Source organism: Henckelia pumila, chromosome 4 (genome assembly GCF_033568475.1).
Source record: "Henckelia pumila isolate YLH828 chromosome 4, ASM3356847v2, whole genome shotgun sequence".
Taxonomy (NCBI): Eukaryota; Viridiplantae; Streptophyta; class Magnoliopsida; order Lamiales; family Gesneriaceae; genus Henckelia; species Henckelia pumila.
This window is the reverse complement of record NC_133123.1, coordinates 227,207,682-227,229,077: the sequence shown is the minus strand read 5'-3', so window position 1 is coordinate 227,229,077 and position 21,396 is coordinate 227,207,682. Positions and strand designations below refer to the sequence as shown.

At 37.7% G+C, this 21,396-nt stretch overlaps 2 pseudogenes; both read right to left on the bottom strand.

The window, feature by feature from the left end:
• Positions 1–745: 745 nt before the first annotated feature.
• LOC140862851 (zinc protease PQQL-like) lies at positions 746–11,304 on the bottom strand (annotated as a pseudogene).
• Positions 11,305–11,757: 453 nt separating this feature from the next.
• On the bottom strand, positions 11,758–19,947 carry LOC140862850 (zinc protease PQQL-like; annotated as a pseudogene).
• Positions 19,948–21,396: the final 1,449 nt, after the last annotated feature.

Here is a 21,396-nt window from a genome sequence, read left to right as displayed (position 1 = left end):
AAGTAAATCCCTTTATAATAACTAATTTCAATTAATTTGGTGAAGATTTATTTACAATTGCAATCTTGACTTTATCGTATTATTTATTAGCAGATTATTTTTTTTATTTTATTAAAATATATTTTTAACTCTTATTTACAAGGAGAAGAGATAGTGGATTATTTTTGAAATTATGTTCCAAATAAATCATTATATAAACTTCTCTCTGGTAACCCGTAAATTAACTAATGTTCATATAACATATTCAATGTGTCAAATAACAAATAAACAGTGCATTTTTTTTAATTCTTATATTTGTATAGCAAATGCCATATATATATACACTATGAATTTGAAATCTAATAAGAGTGTAAGACGACAACCAATATAAAAATATGCTTGCACTCTATAAAAAACAATACTTCTCATTTGAATATCAGAGTGAAAATAAATGTAAATATAGCTAAACAGGTCAACCAGATGTCACTGACATAAAGAACCTTTACTAAAACATGATGCAATGTGCCCTTGAAAATGCATAACTGGATTTCCTATGTAAACAATAAAGCTGGTCAACCAAACGACTGTTGAAATGAAAGTATTGTTACATGTGCTACTAAAATGATACATGAAGAAACCCAGCAACAAACAGAAGCAAAATCGGGCAAAAGAATAACAATTGCTTGGGTGTTTGTCTCATGAATCACAAATCTACTTAATCCATATGTTTTGACTTTCATTGTATAAGAAACTACTCACCACAATATCAGGTATATCCAACAATCCCATCAATATAAGTGTACTCCTGCAACTATTGAGAACAAAGCTAATGACTCTATAAAAAACAATACTTCAGGCATTTGAATTGCTAAGATGTACTGCTTTGTGCAAGGAAAAGGAATAATCCTCTGCAATGTTGATTGTGCTTTTGCTGGGGTAAAGTTATCTCTAGCTCTGTCACGACCCTCGTTATCATCCTGCACTTACGATTAAATAAATAAAATGCAACTGCAGGAGGAGTTAAACCATAGCAGTCAAAGAGTGAGGTTGAATAGAAAGTGACTTCAACCTCGAATGATGCACCAACATCTCCAGAATAACTCCTCGATCGGTAGCTGCCAAGAATCATAGCCAGCCAATATTCATTATCCTACATTAACAAGAATCGACGTAAGAACATCATGTAATCAACTCGAAAATGCACAAGGCCCAGTCATATAAGCTTATGATCCAAATATCATTTTTGCGCAGAAGCTAAATTTATACATTCTCTGTAACATTACCAAGAAACAGTATGCCAATACTTTTAGCAAACATAGACCTGTAATGCATCGTCATGCTCCTTTTGCTCAGTTTTAAGGATGGTCAGCACTTCTTCAGTAGAAGGTCCCTCGTTTTGAAGCCGTAGAATTTTGTCCAAGGTGAGATTTACCTGTGAGGTTAATTCCAATGTTAGAACCAGCAATATTAGAACAAATAAGTGGAGCAGAAGAAGCTCACCAGCAGATGTGAGTCGTTTGGATCACAAGAAAAAACGACTTTTATCTCGCCACGAATTTCGCTCTCTCTTGAAGGATTGTTATAACCAAGAAATTCACAAACTTGAGCAACGTAAGTCTGAGACATACAGAAGAAAAATTAGCTCAAACACGTACCCATATATATATACATATATATATATATAGAGATATAAATTGCAGAGAATAATAACCACAAGGGCAGACCTTCCCATGCTGCAAACGGAGTACTCTTGTAATATTCTCTTCCATAAGTTTGCACAGTAAGTTGACTAAGTGAACATCTTCCATCTACATTACAAGAAAAAGCAAAACATGGTATATAATTTAGGGAAATGGTAGAAATGTTGAGTTTGGGAAATATACAAATAACTAAAGCGTGTTTGAGTTTTAGCGTTTCTTTGTACATATAAATAGGACAGGAGCTTTGCATTGTACAGAACAATTTAATTTTTCCTTCCAACAGAAAATGATGAATATTTTTCATCGCCAATTACTTGTTCCTCTTTCTTCAGTTTTGACATGGTATCAGAGCAAGGTTGATCGTTCATAGCTGATCAATTTTTTTCCAGATCTGCATCTGCATTCTTCTGTTCTTATTTCATTCAATTTCTTCCAACAAATTCATCAATACAATGATCACAGGAGGTTTTGATGCTGCGGATCCGCTTTACATAAATCCATCTGATACACCAGGACTCAATTTGATCAATGAACACTTGATCGGGACTGAGAATTACGGAATCTGGAGTCGTGCAATGTTAATTGCGCTTCGCGCTAAAAATAAGATCGCATTCATCAATGGAAGTTGTAAGAAGCCAGATCCTGAATCAGACACCTTATTGCAGTGGGAAAGGTGTAATGCGATCGTTCTATCATGGATTATGAACTCTGTTTCTAAGGAGATATTTGCTGGAATTGTGTATTCAACAGAGGCGCTGATAGTATGGGAAGATCTACGGGAAAGATTTGACAAAGTAAACGGATCGAGGATCTTCACACTTCATCGAGATATTGGACGTCTGGTTCAAGGTAATAGTACGATTTCAGTCTATTACTCGAAACTTAGACAACTGTGGGATGAGTATTCTTCTATGGTGACATTGTCGTCGTGTAAGTGTGAATCTGCAATGAAATTTGTTGAGTATGAGCAGCAACACAAGTTACTTCAATTCCTTATGGGACTGAATGAGAGTTATGCTTTGATTCGTAGTCATGTTTTGATGATGAATCCACTTCCAACTGTCAGTCATGCATTTGCAATTATCTCACAAGAAGAGTCGCATCGCAATCTATCTAGTGTATCTCCTGACCTCCCGACATCTGTTTTTTACTCTGCTCAATATAAAAGAAAGAGCAATGTTCGCTGTGAACATTGCAATTGGCCTGGACATAATAAGGAGAATTGCTACAGATTGATAGGATATCCTCCTGGACACAGATTGCATAAAGGATCAGGTAAAGGACATAATTCAAGACCTGGTAAGGATGGAATGGAACGTGGTAGGCAGTTTGGGAAAGCTAATGTTTCTGTGGCTAAATCTGAGGAAGAAGAACCACCTAGCTCTTCCCAATTGGCAGGCACATTTTTTACTGCTGATCAATATGCTGCTATATTGAAGCTTCTGGAAAAGGATCATATGGAGAATCATGAGAACATTGTCTCTGAAAATATGGCAGGTAATCATTCCTCTTGTGCCAACAGTTTAGATTCTTAATGGATTATTGACACAGGTGCAAATGATCATATGGTTGGCCAACAAAGTTTGCTATGCAACTCTAGATCCTATGCTGATACAACAGGGTCAATTCAATTTCCAAATGGTAGTTCCACCAAGGTCACTCGTATAGGCACTGTTGTTTTAAATGAATCCATATCCCTATCCAATGTCCTGTTTGTCCCTGAGTTTCAATATAATCTACTTTCTGTTTCTAAGTTCACTAAAGCTCATCACTGCTTTGTCACATTCTATCCCCATTTGTGTGTATTTCAGGCCCTATCAAGTGGGAGGATCCTGGGGATTGGTAGAGAGAAAAATGGTCTATACTTCCTCAATTGTTCGAGTTTCCAACCTTCTGCTGGCAATCTTAGTTCTTCATCAAAATACTTAGTTCTTCCACTTTGTACTTCTTTACTATCTGCAGTAAATAATACAATTTGTAATGATGTCAATAAAGACACTCTTTGGCATCAAAGACTTGGCCATATATCTGTAACTCAAATGCGTTTATTGCCATTTATGTCATCTCATTTTGATTTGCAACATTGTTCTGTTTGTCCTATTTCCAAACAAACTCGTGTTTCATTTCCTTCCAAACGATCCAGTGATTCTAGTCATATTTTCCAGCTAGTTCACATGGATGTATGGGGTCCTTTTCATAATCCAACATATAATGGGGAGAGATATTTTCTTACTATAGTGGATGATTACACGAGAAGCACTTGGGTATACCTCATGCATTCCAAGTTAGATGTGCTTTCTAAAATAAAAGGCTTTCTGGCTCTCATTCGTAATCAATTTTCTACCACTATCAACACTATTCGAACTGATAATGCCAACGAATTTTTTCAAAGAGAATGTAAAGAGCTATTCTTGTCCTTGGGGATAATTCACCAAAGTTCTTGCCCATATACACCTCAACAAAATGGGCTTGTTGAACGCAAACATCGTCATATTCTCAATATTGCTCGTTCTTTGAAGTTTCAAGCTTCTCTTCCACATAAATATTGGGGAGATTGTGTTCTCACTTCTGTCTATCTTATCAATCGTACTCCAACACCTCTTTTATCGAATAAGACTCCATTTGAAGTCTTAACTGGTCATTCACCTTCTTATTCTCAACTTAGGGTCTTCGGTTGTTTGTGTTATGCTTCTACTCTTCCTCGAGGTGACAAATTTTCTCCTCGAGCTGCTGCTTGCGTCTTTCTTGGGTATTCTCCCACTCAAAAGGGATATAAGCTACAGAATCTTAGCACACACAAATTCTTTGTTTCCAGAGATGTTCATTTTTTTGAGACTATTTTTCCTTTTGCACAGTCTGCTCCTTCTTCTCCCATATTTCCTGAGGATGCTCCTGTTTTTCTTGACCATGTCCAGCCCTCTGCATCCCTACCTATTCCTTTTGTTCCTCCCTCCACTTTGCCTCCACTTTCCCCTCGCCGTTCCACCCGAGTTCCTAAGCCGCCTCTTTGGACTCAGGATTTCATTTGTTCTACTTTGCCCCATTCTATTTCCAATTATCTTTCTTACTCTCATATTTCTCCTTCTTATAAAGCTTTTCTCACGTCCATTTCTGCTAACAAAGAACCTTCCACCTACCAAGAAGCATTGCTTGATCCTCGTTGGATACAAGCTATGGATCATGAGTTGCTCGCTTTGGCTAATAATCATACTTGGGAGATAGTTGATTTGCCACCTGGTAAGATCCCTATTGGAAATAAATGGGTTTACAAAATTAAGTATCATGCTGATGGTCGTGTGGATAGATTTAAAGCCCGGCTTGTGGCTAAGGGTTATACGTAGCTTTTTGGTGTTGATTTTCATGATACTTTTTCCCCGGTTGCTAAGCTTACCACTGTCCGTTGCTTGCTTAGTGTGGCTACAATATTTTGTTGGCCTTTATATCAAATGGATGTCACCAATGCCTTTTTTCAAGGTGATCTTGATGAGGAGATATATATGGTCTTACCTCCTGGTCTTCGAATTCAGGGGGAGTCTCGTAAGGGAATTCGAAGTGAGGGGGAGTTTGGGAAGCCCAAAGTGTGTAAGTTGGTGAAATCCTTATATGGTCTTAGGCAAGCATCACGACAGTGGAATATCAAATTTGCTTCTATTGTGACAGAAGCTGGTTTTTAGCAGTCTTCTCATGATCATTCCTTGTTTGTTAAGAAAAATGGCACATTCATCACACTGTTGTTGGTCTATGTTGATGACATAGTCATAACAGGAAATCATGAGGATTCAATCATTACTCTGAAGAAGCATTTACATTCCAATATCAAGATTAAGGATTTGGGAACTTTGAAATATTTTCTAGGTATCGAAGTGGCTAGATCAAAGCATGGAATCTGTTTGAACCAACGAAAATATGCCTTAGAACTTATAACAGATGCAAGGCTATTGGGTTCAAAGGTTAGTGATACTCCCATGGAGCAAAATGTCAGATTGACATCTAAGGAGTTTGATGATAGCTCTGGTCAAGAAGATACGGTTGATCCTTTGTTGTATGATCCAAGTTCTTATAGAAGATTGGTTGGTCGTCTTATATATCTCACGGTTACTAGACCAGATATTTGTTTTGCGGTGCAAACCTTGAGTCAATTCCTGAAGAGCCCAAAGGCTTCTCATATGGATGCAGCAACAAAGGTGTTGAGATACTTAAAATCAACACCAGGCCAAGGGATTTTATTATCAGCAGCCAGTAAACTTGAATTATCGGCATTTTGTGATTCTGATTGGGGAACATGTCCTATGACTAGAAGATCAATTACAGGTTATTGCATTAAACTTGGAGAGTCTTTGGTATCCTGGAAAACAAAGAAGCAAACGACAGTCTCAAGATCGTCTGCGGAGGCAGAATACAGGGCGATGGCCAATGTAACATGTGAAGTAGTGTGGATAGTTGGAGTTCTGCGTGACATGGGAATTCAGTTAGCACAACCTGTGGATTTGTATTGTGATAGTACAGCTGCGATGCACATTGCTGCAAATCCGATGTTTCACGAAAGAACGAAACATATAGAAATTGATTGTCACTTGGTTCGAGAGAAGATTCGTGAAAAGTTAATCAAAACTTCGCACATTACTACGAAAGAGCAACCAGCTGATCTGTTTACTAAAGCCTTGGGCAAGCAACAGCATTTATATTTATTGTCCAAGCTTGGGATATGTCACTTATTCCAAGCTTGAGGGGGAGTGTTGAGTTTGGGAAATATACAAATAACTAAAGCGTGTTTGAGTTTTAGCGTTTCTTTGTACATATAAATAGGACAGGAGCTTTGCATTGTACAGAACAATTTAATTTTTCCTTCCAACAGAAAATGATGAATATTTTTCATCGCCAATTACTTGTTCCTCTTTCTTCAGTTTTGACAAGAAAATTCAAAAACCTAGATGGTTCAAAATAACTAGTGCACATTTCTACCATGTTCTCCTTGTCGAGCTCGATAGGAACGTATAGTTGGACATAGATGGTTCAAAATAACTAGTGCAACAGCAAAAATTACAAAGCAGTTTAGATAAAGATAAGAACATAACATGGTTAGTGCCCAGAGGGTTCCACTAATATTACTGGAGAGTCAATAAATGTGTAAGTACTAAGATGGCATCTGTTCTGAAAATTGAAAATCACATGTTGATCTACCTCACTACAGTGGAGGGAAAGGTGAACGGCAAGTCTGTGAGTTCATCACGTTTGAAATTCAGAACTTGTTCCGGAGATCGAGGAATCCCACCCTGTGTAAAAGGACAAAAAGATATAAACAAAAGAAACAAGATGTCCCTATCAAACTGTCACCGAGAAAATGTTTCGAGGGGACACATCACTAACCAAATACTGCAATATATGCGGGAAAGCAATAGCAAGGTAGAAATTCCCCACTAGGACAACAGTAAAATTTGACGGATCCTTAAAACATGAGTTGAAATATTCACAGGCCTTCAGCGGATCGAATTTCTCACAGTCATCCACTTGGAGTGGCTGAAAAAATAAAAACGACTAATTTGTGATTTCTAGACCTATATTCAACAATTTAATCAGATTGCAACATCAGCCAACTTACTCTAGAAAAGTGGGAACTTCCACATTTCAGCTCCTCCACAAAGTTCGCAAATGAGCTAGAAGGATCTCTCTTTTCACCAAGTATATCTTCTTCCAGCATCAGCTTTGTCATTTGTACTGATACTTCATCAGGTTGTACCTCTGTAAGGAAGAGCTGGTAGATCAACTGAGAGAGAAAAATTAGCGTTCAATTAGAGGAAAACAATTAATATAAATATTGCACGCATAAAAATAAATACAGCAGTCAAGTAAACCTACTACAAGAAACCGAGGAAATACACATGATTTAAAAAGTGCCAATTGATACAAATAGGAACACACAAAAAAAGGGGTGCTTAGAAATGCCGGTGAGTGTTATGTGTAACTTTACACCTGATAAAAGAGTAAAATTTAGTTTAATAATATCCTTTCTTTCTAACCTGGAATTCTCGCAAGCTTATTGCATGTGTTTAATACCTCGAACAAACACAAAAAAACAAAAAGTTCAAAGGACGTTGGTAGCATATTTCTAACTCAGTCAAAGACCGTAAAATTCCCTAAAGTAATGAGATGTGTGTGCGCGTGTGCATGTGTATACATACCAATCTAACAATTACTACCATTATTAAATTTAAAACACACACACGCCCATGTTGAACATCTATTAAAGAGAGTTAAAACTCCTGAAATATTTCTATCCAAAAAAAAAAAAAACATCCGCTGAAAATTTGATTAAACAAACCTGCAGTCCAGTTTCCAAATGTGAAGGGGAGCAGTAGCCAAAGAATTTTCGTGTATATGGTGCAAGCAATGAGTTAACTTTAACTGTTTTACCGGCGAGCATTTGGTCAAGCACCGAAGGTCTGTGCCCAAATTCACCTATTTCTCCGGCAAGAATTGGACTCTGAGAGCACGAATATATTCACATTCTAGGAGTTCAGAGAAGCCCCCATATGAGAAACCCTCAAACAAAACCTGTTGACAAGAAGTCGATAGTAAATTCATTTGAGATAAAGATCCTAAGGGATTTAATTACAGTTCTGTTTTTCCTAGAATCGAGGACGCCCCCAAAGGAGGGGGTAGTTGCATGCTGACAAAGAATAAAGACAGAAATGACACATTCAGAATTTCCAATTTCTTTTTTAAGCAGAGAGCCAATTATACTAGACAGGTGCTTTGTCTAAGAAACATAGCATAAAAATTTCCTCTTGTATCTGTTGTTTATGCAGCTCAAGACATAGTTGAGGAAAAAAATATTTTTCCTCATCATCACGGAAGTCTGTGCATTTATAGCAAATACGCATGCAATTTGAAAGAATGACCTCAGTTGCATTGATGCTGGAATATTCAACCTGATGCACCACATGACTGAAACAGAGAGAAAATGAAAATTTGCGTAACTATAAAACCGCTCAATCGCTGCATGAAACCACACGAAATATTTATGAAAACCCCTTTCTCCGATGAGAAATATATTGGATATTGAAATCGATGATAGATTTGTAAACGATGGCATTGCTTGGCGGGGATGATAAGCTTGAGGGTACATCCAGCATCAATATTCGTGAAATCTTGTTGAAAGGTTATCCATATACTAAGTAGATGGTAAAACGTAAATGGATCTTCTATGAGAACAGAATTAAATCAGTTTTGGACTAATACCGACTAAAATCATCGAAATTACAATGATCTTGAACCACATTGTTCAGACTTCAGAGTAGCATATATAAAATCGACAAAATTATAGTCTATTACCATTCTACGGCACATATGGGTATTAATTCTTTTGTACTCCCCTCTGTATCACTAGCAAAAAATAAATAAATAAATAAATAAACTCTCGCACTCAATTTCCAATCTGTGTTCTCCTAAAGATAAGGCCACAACAGTCTAGAGTTTGCCCTAAACATACACATACTTTGGGTTAATTGTTGGTTTTGAAAATATTTTCGTACGAAAAATCTGAACAAAAATTGTTACAATTATATTATTTGTCAACCAACCCAGCCTACAAATCTGCTCCAGTCCGATCCTTTTGGCATGAGATTCCCAGACCTACAATTTGAGCAGATAAGAACCTGAAATCTTACCATGTCATACATCTGTATATATTCAGGCCATTGGGAGTTCTAAAACTGATACATCATACACGTGTTCTCTTTTTGCCAAAAAAATTATAAGACTTCGTTCTCGGCATCACTTCGCAGATGTAAAGTTTATTCCTTGGTGCCTAGAATATTTGTAAGACTAAGACGTTGATTCAAGGGATGAAAGAAAGTTCAGTTACCAATTTTTTCTCGAAAATACTAGCAATAACAAATAAAATGTCTAGTGTTTTCGGATGGCCAGCATAAAGGAGACGCGTGCTTACCCTGGAGTTGGTTTTGCACTAACAAGTTCCTCTGGAAAGTGCTTATAATCCCACGGAGAAATGCTTCTCTCTTGCTCAGAAGAGTTGACCCGAAGAACAATAGTTTTCAAATCATCCACAGTAGCAAATGATTGAGGTTCAACTGTTTGTATAGCACAACTACAAGAAGTCCGCAAATGTTCCGCATGTTTGGACACCTCTGATGCCGAAATATCTACCATAGACAGAGTTGAACAATTAAATATTGCTAGTTATGCGGAAGAGAGAAGTGATTAATAGATGCTCATCGGATAGAAGCACTTTGTAAAGTTGTACTTCGTATTAGATCCCAAGAACGGGTTCTTTGCGCAGAAAATGCTGTGCAACAAGATAGGGAGGGTGATGGAACAATGTATTGTGTTGAAATTTTTCAAAAGAGTAAAAAACCACAAAGACTAGGCAGTTAAAGGTGACAATATCTTGCCTGCTCATATTTTTCTAGTAAAACGGTGGATTCCATTTGATCTTTTCGTATCCAGACAGATTCAATTAATGACATTATACTACCTCGAGCAACAGATATTTCACGTTCAAAAAATCCATGTATCCGAACCCTTGCGACCTAAATATGATGCATAAGTGAACTGAACCAACTAATGTGATAATTCAGATGGGACCAGAGACTCACCTCAGTTAGCATGGATTCCAATGCTTCCGCACTCCCATTTCGTTTGCAATGTGAAGTCATTCTGTAGGCCTTCGTTTGGTAAGCAAGATCATCTGTATCAGCCGTGCATGAAAAATATGGTGGGTTGTTCTCATAAGCTATTCTCATGAATCTTTCATTCAGGGCAAGAAAAAACAGAGATTCGGATAGAAAATTCCTGTAATCCTTCATAGTTTTTAACTCATCTACGTGAACCTTGTAACTAATCAGCGCTGTAGACTTTCACGAGATCAATTACAAAGGCAATATAAGGTAAACATATCCACGTTTTCACCCAACGTGTGCTGAAATAGAAAACTGCACAAGTAGGTAAAAAATCCGTGTTCTGACCTGGGGTACTTCGGATTCCACGACGGTCGAAAAACGCGGCACCTCATGTGAAGGGACTGGAAAATGTGGCATAACTGGAGGATCGACTATAGCAATTTTGTCTCCAAAGTGAGTGTTTATCAAGTCCACGACCATCTAAGATGGAGAAAGAAGCAGAAACAGCTGGTTATGAGCGATTGTGAAGGAGATCTCTAAGAAAGGAACAAATAAATTTAAGCAAATTAAACCTGAGTATCAGGAAAATCTCCAACAACAATCACAGCCATATTTTGCACATGGTACCACTTCTTATAGAATCTATTCACAATCTCATGGGAAACTGTACGGATCATATAATCAGGTCCAATAGGTAATCGTTCAGCGTACTGCTACCAGACAATGAGATGATACAACAACAAAAGAATATTGATTCAGACATTAATGACACAAAACCACGTTAAATTATAAGCACGGTCAAGCAAAATAAAGGGGATAGGAATGGGATGAACATCCAAAGTCATTGAGGTGTTTGGCTTGGAATTAGCGCGGACATAGTAAGTGAGGCCATTGCGGAGGCGGCCGTAGTCAGCGCCGTATGGAGTATCCGGCAATACGTCGGAGAGCTCGAATCGCGGCGAATCTCCCTCCCAAAGTTGTTCCATGTCTTTCGCATGCGAGATCTGCGTGCCCTTTTTTTTTATATATATATATATATATATAATATTAAATAATTAATTTAAAATTATCCATGAAAATGATTTCAAAATTCTTCCACATATATAAAATTATTATTGTTGTGTAACTTAGTAGAAGATTTTATTTTCAAAATATTTGGAATATTGAATTTAAAACAAGCTAATCTGACCATTATTATATATCAAGACACTGCAAAAACATTTCGGTGATTAGCGACAGTTTAAACAAGCTCCGAACGTGATCGGAAGTTTCGCTCAAACTGTCGGTAGATAGCTTCTGGAAGGAGGACACGAGGTTGGTTGGGGACGATCGGAAGCTCAGATCTGTCTATATATAGGGGTGCCGAGTCTCATTTCTATTCGCTCATTTCCCTCCTCTCTTTCTCTCTCTCTCTCTCTCCTAGCTTCTTCTAGTCAGTTTTAAGACTTTCTAAGCTTTCTACTGAAAGTCTGGAAGTTTCGGAGTGCTCCGGGGATAGTAGCGGAGTTGTGCCTAAGTTTTGGGACTATCGCCATCAGTGGCGATATAGCTAGTTCAGCTCTAGGCGTGTAAGGGGTGGCCTGAGAGCTGCTAGCACCTGACGCAGATGACAACAAGCAAAGCTGAGGTTCGAATGCCTCCTACATTATGTAGCGCATCAATAACTTGATTAGATTTCAAATCAAATAAGAAAAAAAAATGTAAAAACAAGCGTATGTGAAATAAGATGTACTTACGCTGAAATATCTAGATCTCTCATCAACAAACTGTTTCGCTTTGTTGGTGTGCGTCTTGTAAAACAACTCATATGAGTTGGGCTCTCTTAGAATAGGTTTTGGTGTTTGAAAAAATGTTTTAGAACATTAATCAACTGGTTATAACATGGGATAAAAAGACGCATACCAGTCAATAAATAGAAGATACAGTTCGGTCGAAGTATATTCACCTGCTCTGATTCAGCTGAAAAACCTAATCATACAACCAGTTCCATTATATATTACAAGTCTTATCAAGGCTGCTTAAATGCCGACTACTCATTCAAAATGGTCAAGTGCCGACTGCTCAGTCCAACTGCTTTACATAGTCCAATTATCCGACTGCTTAAATATGAAGATAAAGTCGTCGAAACTTCTTTATCAAAAGATGTCCATATCAAACTACATATACGACTTGCATTTATGAAGACGTGCAGAACATCAAAAGACGTTTGAGACAAGCGTTGATGAAGGCATCAGAAAAAATGTTGCTCAAACATGTCTATATTTAAAAGGATTCTAACAAGATAAAAGCAAGAGAGATACATAGCAGCTTACAAGTTATCCCAGCATTCTTCGAGCACTTTACACGATATACCTTGCTTGCTCACATTTCCCACTCATCAAAGATATATATATATCAGATCTTCAAGGATCACAAAAGGCAAAGAAACAACTCCCAAACTGTTAACCTCAGTTTGAAGAAGAGGAGTTGTTCACCTGTTTGAATTCATTCAAACTGATTATACTTCACTTGTTGCTTCGGTGTTAAGACATGCTGTCTTAACTTGTATCGTGTTCTAGGAGTTTTGACCTAAGCAAAAGGTAAACCATACGATTGAAGTGGGTGTATTACAAGACGTTATAATAACCAAAGTTTTCTAGTATAACATTTCCTGTGTGGAAGAAGGGGTGACGTAGGAGCAGTTAAGTCTCCGAACTTAAACATATTTGTGTGTTTTACATTCTAGTCAAGCCAATTTATATATATGTTTGATCTGTTAGCTGACCTATTTGCGCACATAGAATTGTTGGCTGATTAATATTGACATACGAGAAAGACTAGAGACCAGTTAGTCTCCAATTTTAGCGACACATTTTTTTACAGGTAGTCCCTAATGGTAACGACGAATTATATTAAAACCGTCGCTAATTGCGACTAAAATTTTTTATGAAGACCGTCTCTAAATTTAGCGATGCTTTAGGCCCAGATGGGTCGCTAAATTTATAGATTGTGTTTTAAGTAAACCATCTCTAAATTCGATGACGGTTTTGAAAATAATTAATGGCTATTTTAGAGACGATTTTATCCACATATCATCTCTAATAGTAGCGACGCTTTTTTAAATAAATAGCCTCTATTTTACATACAAATTTATAAGTAAACCATCGCTGTTTTTAGCGACATTTTTTAATAAATTAGTCTCTAATTTCTGACACGTGTCATATTTAACCGCCTCTGCAATTAATAATAACTCATAAACGTATTTCGTCATTAACAGATGAATAATACCCAAAAGTTTTGTTTGAGTAACAACCTAACAAACATTAATTCTTCAACATCACCAAACAGTACTATTGCATCGTCGTCTACTAAGGAATGTTCAATTGTGTTAAAAAAACCTGAACAGTGGAACACAAATAAAAATTAGAAGGGAGCTATGAGACATGCGTCTCGTTTATCCTCATCTTAGCCGTACACCAAGAAATCATCGTTGTCATCTCCATCACCATATGTTCCAGACACGTGCATAAATCACGGAGCTAGAGCGGATTTCTTTTCTTGTCAGTATCCAAACTCGCAACTAAGGAACGAACGGTCTCTTCCAACGACCCGATTATGTCACGGAGCTGCACAATCTTGTCCTTATACTGACACACCTTATCTCTCGTCGCATCCATTTCCACTCTCTTAGCGGCAGACGATGTGCTCCGACTGCGTCGCCCCCGCTGCGCAGTGGCATCATGATAGACAACAGCCACCTGAGTCCCTAACACATACACTCCCCTCCCCCCCTGTTTTTTCTGTTATTTTTCACACCTCTAGCTACCTGTAGATATAGCTAGTTAATCTCTAGGCATGTAAAGGGGTGGCCTAAGAGCTGCTAGCACCTGATTTTGATGACAACAATCAACGTTGAGTTCGAATGTCTCCTACATTATGTAACACATCAATAACTTTATTAGATTTCAAATCAAATACGAAAAAAATGTAAACACAATATGTAATAAGATATACTTACGCTGAAAGATCTAGATCTATCATCAACAAACTGCCCCGCTTTTTTGGTGTGCGTCTTGTAAAAAAAACTCATATGAGTTGGGCTCTATTAGAATAGGTTTTGGTGTTTGAAAAACTGTTTTAGAACATTAATCAACTGGTTATAACACGGGATAAAAATACGCAGTCCAGTCAAGAAATAGAAGATGCAATCCGGTCAAAGTATCTTCATCTGCTCTGATCCAGCTGAAGAACCAAAACATACAACCTGTTCCATTATATATCACAAGTCTGATCAAGACTGCTTAAAGTCCTAATACTCAGTCTGAAACGACCCAAACTCCATAATTATAAAAGGAACTTTCAAGGTATATTGGGTGTTGGATTTCAGACAAACTCCATGAATCGTTTAAATTGAAGGAGGATAACCAAATTTTTACTCATGACACCTCATACAAATGTTACATCACAAATAATTTGTATTATAATCAGGAGATGAAATTTTTATGCTCAGTGTTATATTGGAAATGAATAAATCAAAACTGTTCATACACAACCTAAATATGGTAAGAGTAGACAGTGAATAAACAAACAATAATCCAAATCAACAAAAGTCAGTTAGTAAACATTCGAGACACCAAATGAAAACAAAAAATAAAATAGACCAGTGACCCATTTCTACAATTCAAATTCGCCTAAAAATTGCCCCTCCATGGCCGACCCATCGGCGTTGGTTTACGGCCGGTTCGCTAGCTCATTAGAATTTCCTAGACAAGGTAAATAACATATCCAAATTTCAGCTTCATCGGAGTTCATTTGCCCGGTGAAATCCATGGTCAAAGATCCAAATTTTTCAGTCAACTCGTTGATTCCATCCACCGAGCCTCCTGTGTACTCATGCGATATACCACTGAACTCTCCTTTTCAAGGCAATCCTAAAGTTCAAATTTCAGCCATTTCGGAGTTGATTTGCCCGGCCAAATCCTCCGTTGTAGTTCAAACGACGTTTTTTTCATATCCAGGGACACATCACTAACCAAATACTGCAATATATGCGGGAAAGCAATAGCAAGGTCAAAATTCCCCACTAGGACAACAGTAAAATTTGACGGATCCTTAAAACATGAGTTGAAATATTCACAGGCCTTCATCAGGTTGTACCTCTGTAAGGAAGAGCTGGTAGATCAACTGAGAGAGAAAAATTAGCGTTCAATTAGAGGAAAACAATTAATATAAATATTACACGCATAAAAATAAATACAGCAGTCAAGTAAACCTACTACAAGAAACTGAGGAAATACACATGATTTAAAAAGTGCCAATTGATACAAATAGGAACACACAAAAAAAGGGGTGCTTAGAAACGCCGGTGAGTGTTATGTGTAACTTTACACCTGATAAAAGAGTAAAATTTAGTTTAATAATATCCTTTCTTTCTAACCTGGAATTCTCGCAAGCTTATTGCATGTGTTTAATACCTCGAACAAACACAAAAAAACAAAAAGTTCAAAGGACGTTGCTAGCATATTTCTAACTCAGTCAAAGACCGTAAAATTCCCTAAAGTAATGAGATGTGTGTGCGCGTGTGCATGTGTATACATGCCAATCTAACAATTACTACCATTATTAAATTTAAAACACACACACGCCCATGTTGAACATCCATTAAAGAGAGTTAAAACTCCTGAAATATTTCTATCCAAAAAAAAAAAAAACATCCGCTGAAAATTTGATTAAACAAACCTGTAGTCCAGTTTCCAAATGTGAAGGGGAGCAGTAGCCAAAGAATTTTCGTGTATATGGTGCAAGCAATGAGTTAACTTTGACTGTTTTACCGGCGAGCATTTGATCAAGCACCGAAGGTCTGTGCCCAAATTCACCTATTTCTCCAGCAAGAATTGGACTCTGAGAGCACGAAATATATTCACATTCTAGGAGTTCAGAGAAGCCCCCATATGAGAAACCCTCAAACAAAACCTGTTGACATGAAGTCGATAGTAAATTCATTTGAGATAAAGATCCTAAGGGATTTAATTACAGTTCTGTTTTTCCTAGAATCGAGGACGCCCCCAAAGGAGGGGGTAGTTGCATGCTGACAAAGAATAAAGACAGAAATGACACATTCAGAATTTCCAATTTCTTTTTTAAGCAGAGAGCCAATTATACTGTACGGGTGCTTTGTCTAAGAAACATAGCATAAAAATTTCCTCTTGTATCTGTTGTTTATGCAGCTCAAGACATAGTCTGAGCAAAAAATTATTTTACCTCATCATCACGGAAGTCTGTGCATTTATAGCAAATACGCATGCCATTTGAAAGAATGACCTCAGTTGCATTGATGCTGGAATATTCAACCTGATGCACCACATGACTGAAACAAAGAGAAAATGCAAATTTGCGTAACTATAAAACCGCTCAATCGCTGCATGAAACCACACGAAATATTTATGAGAACCCCTTTCTCCGATGAGAAATATATTGGATATTGAAATCGATGATAGATTTGTAAACGATGGCATTGCTTGGCGGGGATGATAAGCTTGAGGGTACATCCAGCATCAATATTCGTGAAATCTTGTTGAAAGGTTATCCATATACTAAGTAGATGGTAAAACGTAAATGGATCTTCTATGAGAACCGAATTAAATCAGTTTTGGACTAATACCGACTAAAATCATCAAAATTACAATGATCTTGAACCATATTGTTCAGACTTTAGAGTAGCATATATAAAATCGACAAAATTATAGTCTATTACCATTCTACGGCACATATGGGTATTAATTCTTTTGTACTCCCCTCTGTATCGCTAGCAAAAAATAAATAAATAAATAAATAAACTCTCGCACTCAATTTCCAATCTGTGTTCTCCTAAAGATAAGGCCACAACAGTCTAGAGTTTGCCCTAAACATACACATACTTTGGGTTAATTGTTGGTTTTGAAAATATTTTCGTACGAAAAATCTGAACAAAAATTGTTACAATTATATTATTTGTCAACCAACCCAGCCTACAAATCTGCTCCAGTCCGATCCTTTTGGCATGAGATTCCCAGACCTACAATTTGAGCAGATAAGAACCTGAAATCTTACCATACCATACATCTGTATATATTCAGGCCATTGGGAGTTCTAAAACTGATACATCATACACGTGTTCTCTTTTTGCCAAAAAAATTATAAGACTTCGTTCTCGGCATCACTTCGCAGATGTAAAGTTTATTCCTTGGTGCCTAGAATATTTGTAAGACTATGACGTTGATTCAAGGGATGAAAGAAAGTTCAGTTACCAAATTTTTCTCGAAAATACTAGCAATAACAAATAAAATGTCTAGTGTTTTCGGATGGCCAGCATAAAGGAGACGCGTGCTTACCCTGGAGTTGGTTTTGCACTAACAAGTTCCTCTGGAAAGTGCATATCATCCCACGGAGAAATGCTTCTCTCTTGCTCAGAAGAGTTGACCCGAAGAACAACAGTTTTCAAATCATCCACAGTAGCAAATGATTGAGGTTCAACTGTTTGAATAGCACAACTACAAGAATTCCGCAAATGTTCCGCATGTTTGGACACCTCTGATGCCGAAATATCTACCATAGACAGAGTTGAACAATTAAATATTGCTAGTTATGCGGAAGAGAGAAGTGATTAATAGATGCTCACCGGATAGAAGCACTTTGTAAAGTTGTACTTCGTATTCGATCCCAAGAACGGGTTCTTTGCACAGAAAATGTTGTGCAACAAGATAGGGAGGGTGATGGAACAATGTATTGTGTTGAAATTTTTCAAAAGAGTAAAAAACCACAAAGACTAGGCAGTTAAAGGTGACAATATCTTGGCTGCTCATATTTTTCTAGTAAAACGGTGGATTCCATTTGATCTTTTCATATCCAGGCAGATTCAATCAATGACATTATACTACCTCGAGCAACAGATATTTCACGTTCAAAAAATCCATGTATCCGAAGCCTTGCGACCTAAATATGATGCATAAGTGAACTGAACCAACTAATGTGATAATTCAGATGGGACCAGAGACTCACCTCAGTTAGCATGGATTCCAATGCTTCCGCACTCCCATTTCGTTTGCAATGTGAAGTCATTCTGTAGGCCTTCGTTTGGTAAGCAAGATCATCTGTAGCAGCCGTGCATGAAAAATATGGTGGGTTGTTCTCATAAGCTATTCTCATGAATCTTTCATTCAGGGCAAGAAAAAACAGAGATTCGGATAGAAAATTCCTGTAATCCTACACAGTTTTCAACTCATCTACGTGAACCTTGTAACTAATCAGCGCTGTAGACTGTCACGAGATCAATTACGAAGGCAATATAAGGTAAACATATCCACGTTTTCACCCAATGTGTGCTGAAACAGAAAACTGCACAAGTAGGTAAAAAATCCGTGTTCTGACCTGGGGTACTTCGGATTCCACGATGGTCGAAAAACGCGGCACCTCATGTGAAGGGACTGGAAACTGTGGCATAACTGGAGGATCGACTATAGCAATTTTGTCTCCAAAGTGAGTGTTTATCAAGTCCACGACCATCTAAGATGGAGAAAGCAGCAGAAACAGCTGGTTATGAGCGATTGTGAAGGAGATCTCTAAGAAAGGAACAAATAAATTTAAGCAAATTAAACCTGAGTATCAGAAAAATCTCCAACAACAATCACAGCCATATTTTGCACATGGTACCACTTCTTATAGATTCTATTCACGATCTCATGGGAAACTGTACGGATCATATAATCAGGTCCAATAGGTAATCGTTCAGCGTACTGCTACCAGACAATGAGATGATGCAACAACAAAAGAATATTGATTCAGACATTAATGACACAAAACCACGTTAAATTATAAGCACGGTCAAGCAAAATAAAGGGGATAGGAATGGGATGAACATCCAAAAGTTAGAGGACTTTACTTTCGAACCCTCCATCACGAGAACCCAGTCAGCATGTTGCATCCTTCCATCAGCATTTCTGCGACTCCTATACTCTTCCATGATAACTCCCCTTTCTTTATCCAAATCATTGGCTGAGACAAGAACCTGCACATCCAAGATGTAAGGGTGCTAAGTAAAGCTATACACGAAATGCTATAAAATATCAACGAAAGGAACCGGTACCTCAGAACTGAACTCTCCTAAGATTGAAATAGCCTGGGATAGATGTCCAGGATCATCGATTGGAATACGAAGGTTGTATACGGTATCATCAAAAGAAGTTTCGGCGTTTTGACAGGCACCAAATGGAGCCCCAATACTCTTTAGAAATTTAACAATGCCAAGATCGGGGTAATTAGCAGTGGCACGAAAAGCTAAATGCTCAACCATATGAGCGACTCCTCGTTCGTCCTCCTCTTCCAAAACTGACCTGCAATGAAACAAAAGCTTAGCACCAAATGGGGAAAAAATTCAATGGCACACTTGCACAAAACTCCAGCCAGCAATCAAGCTGGTTCAAAATTTCAGAAAAATGTACGTACCCGACCTTGACGGCGAGTGTAAGAGAGGCACGCATTTTTGGCTTGGAATTAGCGCGGACATAGTAAGTGAGGCCATTGCGGAGGCGGCCGTAGTCAGCGCCGTATGGAGTATCCGGCAATACGTCGGAGAGCTCGAATCGCGGCGAATCTCCCTCCCAAAGTTGTTCCATGTCTTTCGCATGCGAGATCTGCGTGCCCCCTTTTATATATATATATATATATATATATATATATATATATTTTTATTTTCAAAATATTTGGAATATTGAATTTAAAACAAGCTAATCTGACCATTATTATATATCAAGACACTGCAAAAACATTTCGGTGATTAGCGACAGTTTAAACAAGCTCCGAACGTGATCGAAAGTTTTGCTCAAACTGTCGGTAGATAGCTTCTGGAAGGAGGACACGAGGTTGGTTGGGGACGATCGGAAGCTCAGATCTGTCTATATATAGGGTTGCCGAGTCTCATTTTTATTCGCTCATTTCCCACCTCTCTCTCTCTCTCTCTCTCTCTCTCTCTCTTTCCTAGCTTCTTCTAGTCAGTTTTAAGACTTTCTAAGCTTTCTACTGAAAGTCTGGAAGTTTCGGAGTGCTCCGGGGATAGTAGCGGAGTTGTGCCTAAGTTTTGGGACTATCGCCATCAGTGGCGATATAGCTAGTTCAGCTCTAGGCATGTAAGGGGTGGCCTGAGAGCTGCTAGCACCTGACGCAGATGACAACAATCGAAGCTGAGGTTCAAATGCCTCCTACATTATTATACTAAAAAATCAAATACGAAAAAAATGTAAACACAATGTGTAATAAGATATACTTACGCTGAAAGATCTAGATCTATCATCAACAAACTGCCCCGCTTTTTTGGTGTGCGTCTTGTAAAAAAAACTCATATGAGTTGGGCTCTATTAGAATAGGTTTTGGTGTTTGAAAAACTGTTTTAGAACATTAATCAACTGGTTATAACACGGGATAAAAATACGCAGTCCAGTCAAGAAATAGAAGATGCAATCCGGTCGAAGTATCTTCATCTGCTCTGATCCAGCTGAAGAACCAAAACATACAACCTGTTCCATTATATATCACAAGTCTGATCAAGACTGCTTAAAGTCCTAATACTCAGTCTGAAACGACCCAAACTCCATAATTATAAAAGGAACTTTCAAGGTATATTGGGTGTTGGATTTCAGACAAACTCCATGAATCGTTTAAATTAAAGGAGGATAACCAAATTTTTACTCATGACACCTCATACAAATGTTATATCACAAATACTTTGCATTATAATCAGGAGATGAACTTTTTATGCTCAGTGTTATATTGGAAATGAATAAATCAAAACTGTTCATACACAACCTAAATATGGTAAGAGTAGACAGTAATAAACAAACAAGAATCCAAATCAACAAAAGTCAGTTAGTAAACATTCGAGACACCAAATGAAAACATAAAAAATAAAATAGACCAGTGACCCATTTCTACAATTCAAATTCGCCTAAAAATTGCCCCTCCACGGCCGACCCATTGGCGTTGGTTTCCGGCCGGTTCGCTAGCTCATTAGAATTTCCTAGTCAAGGCAAATAACATATCCAAACTTCAGCTTCATCGGAGTTAGTTTG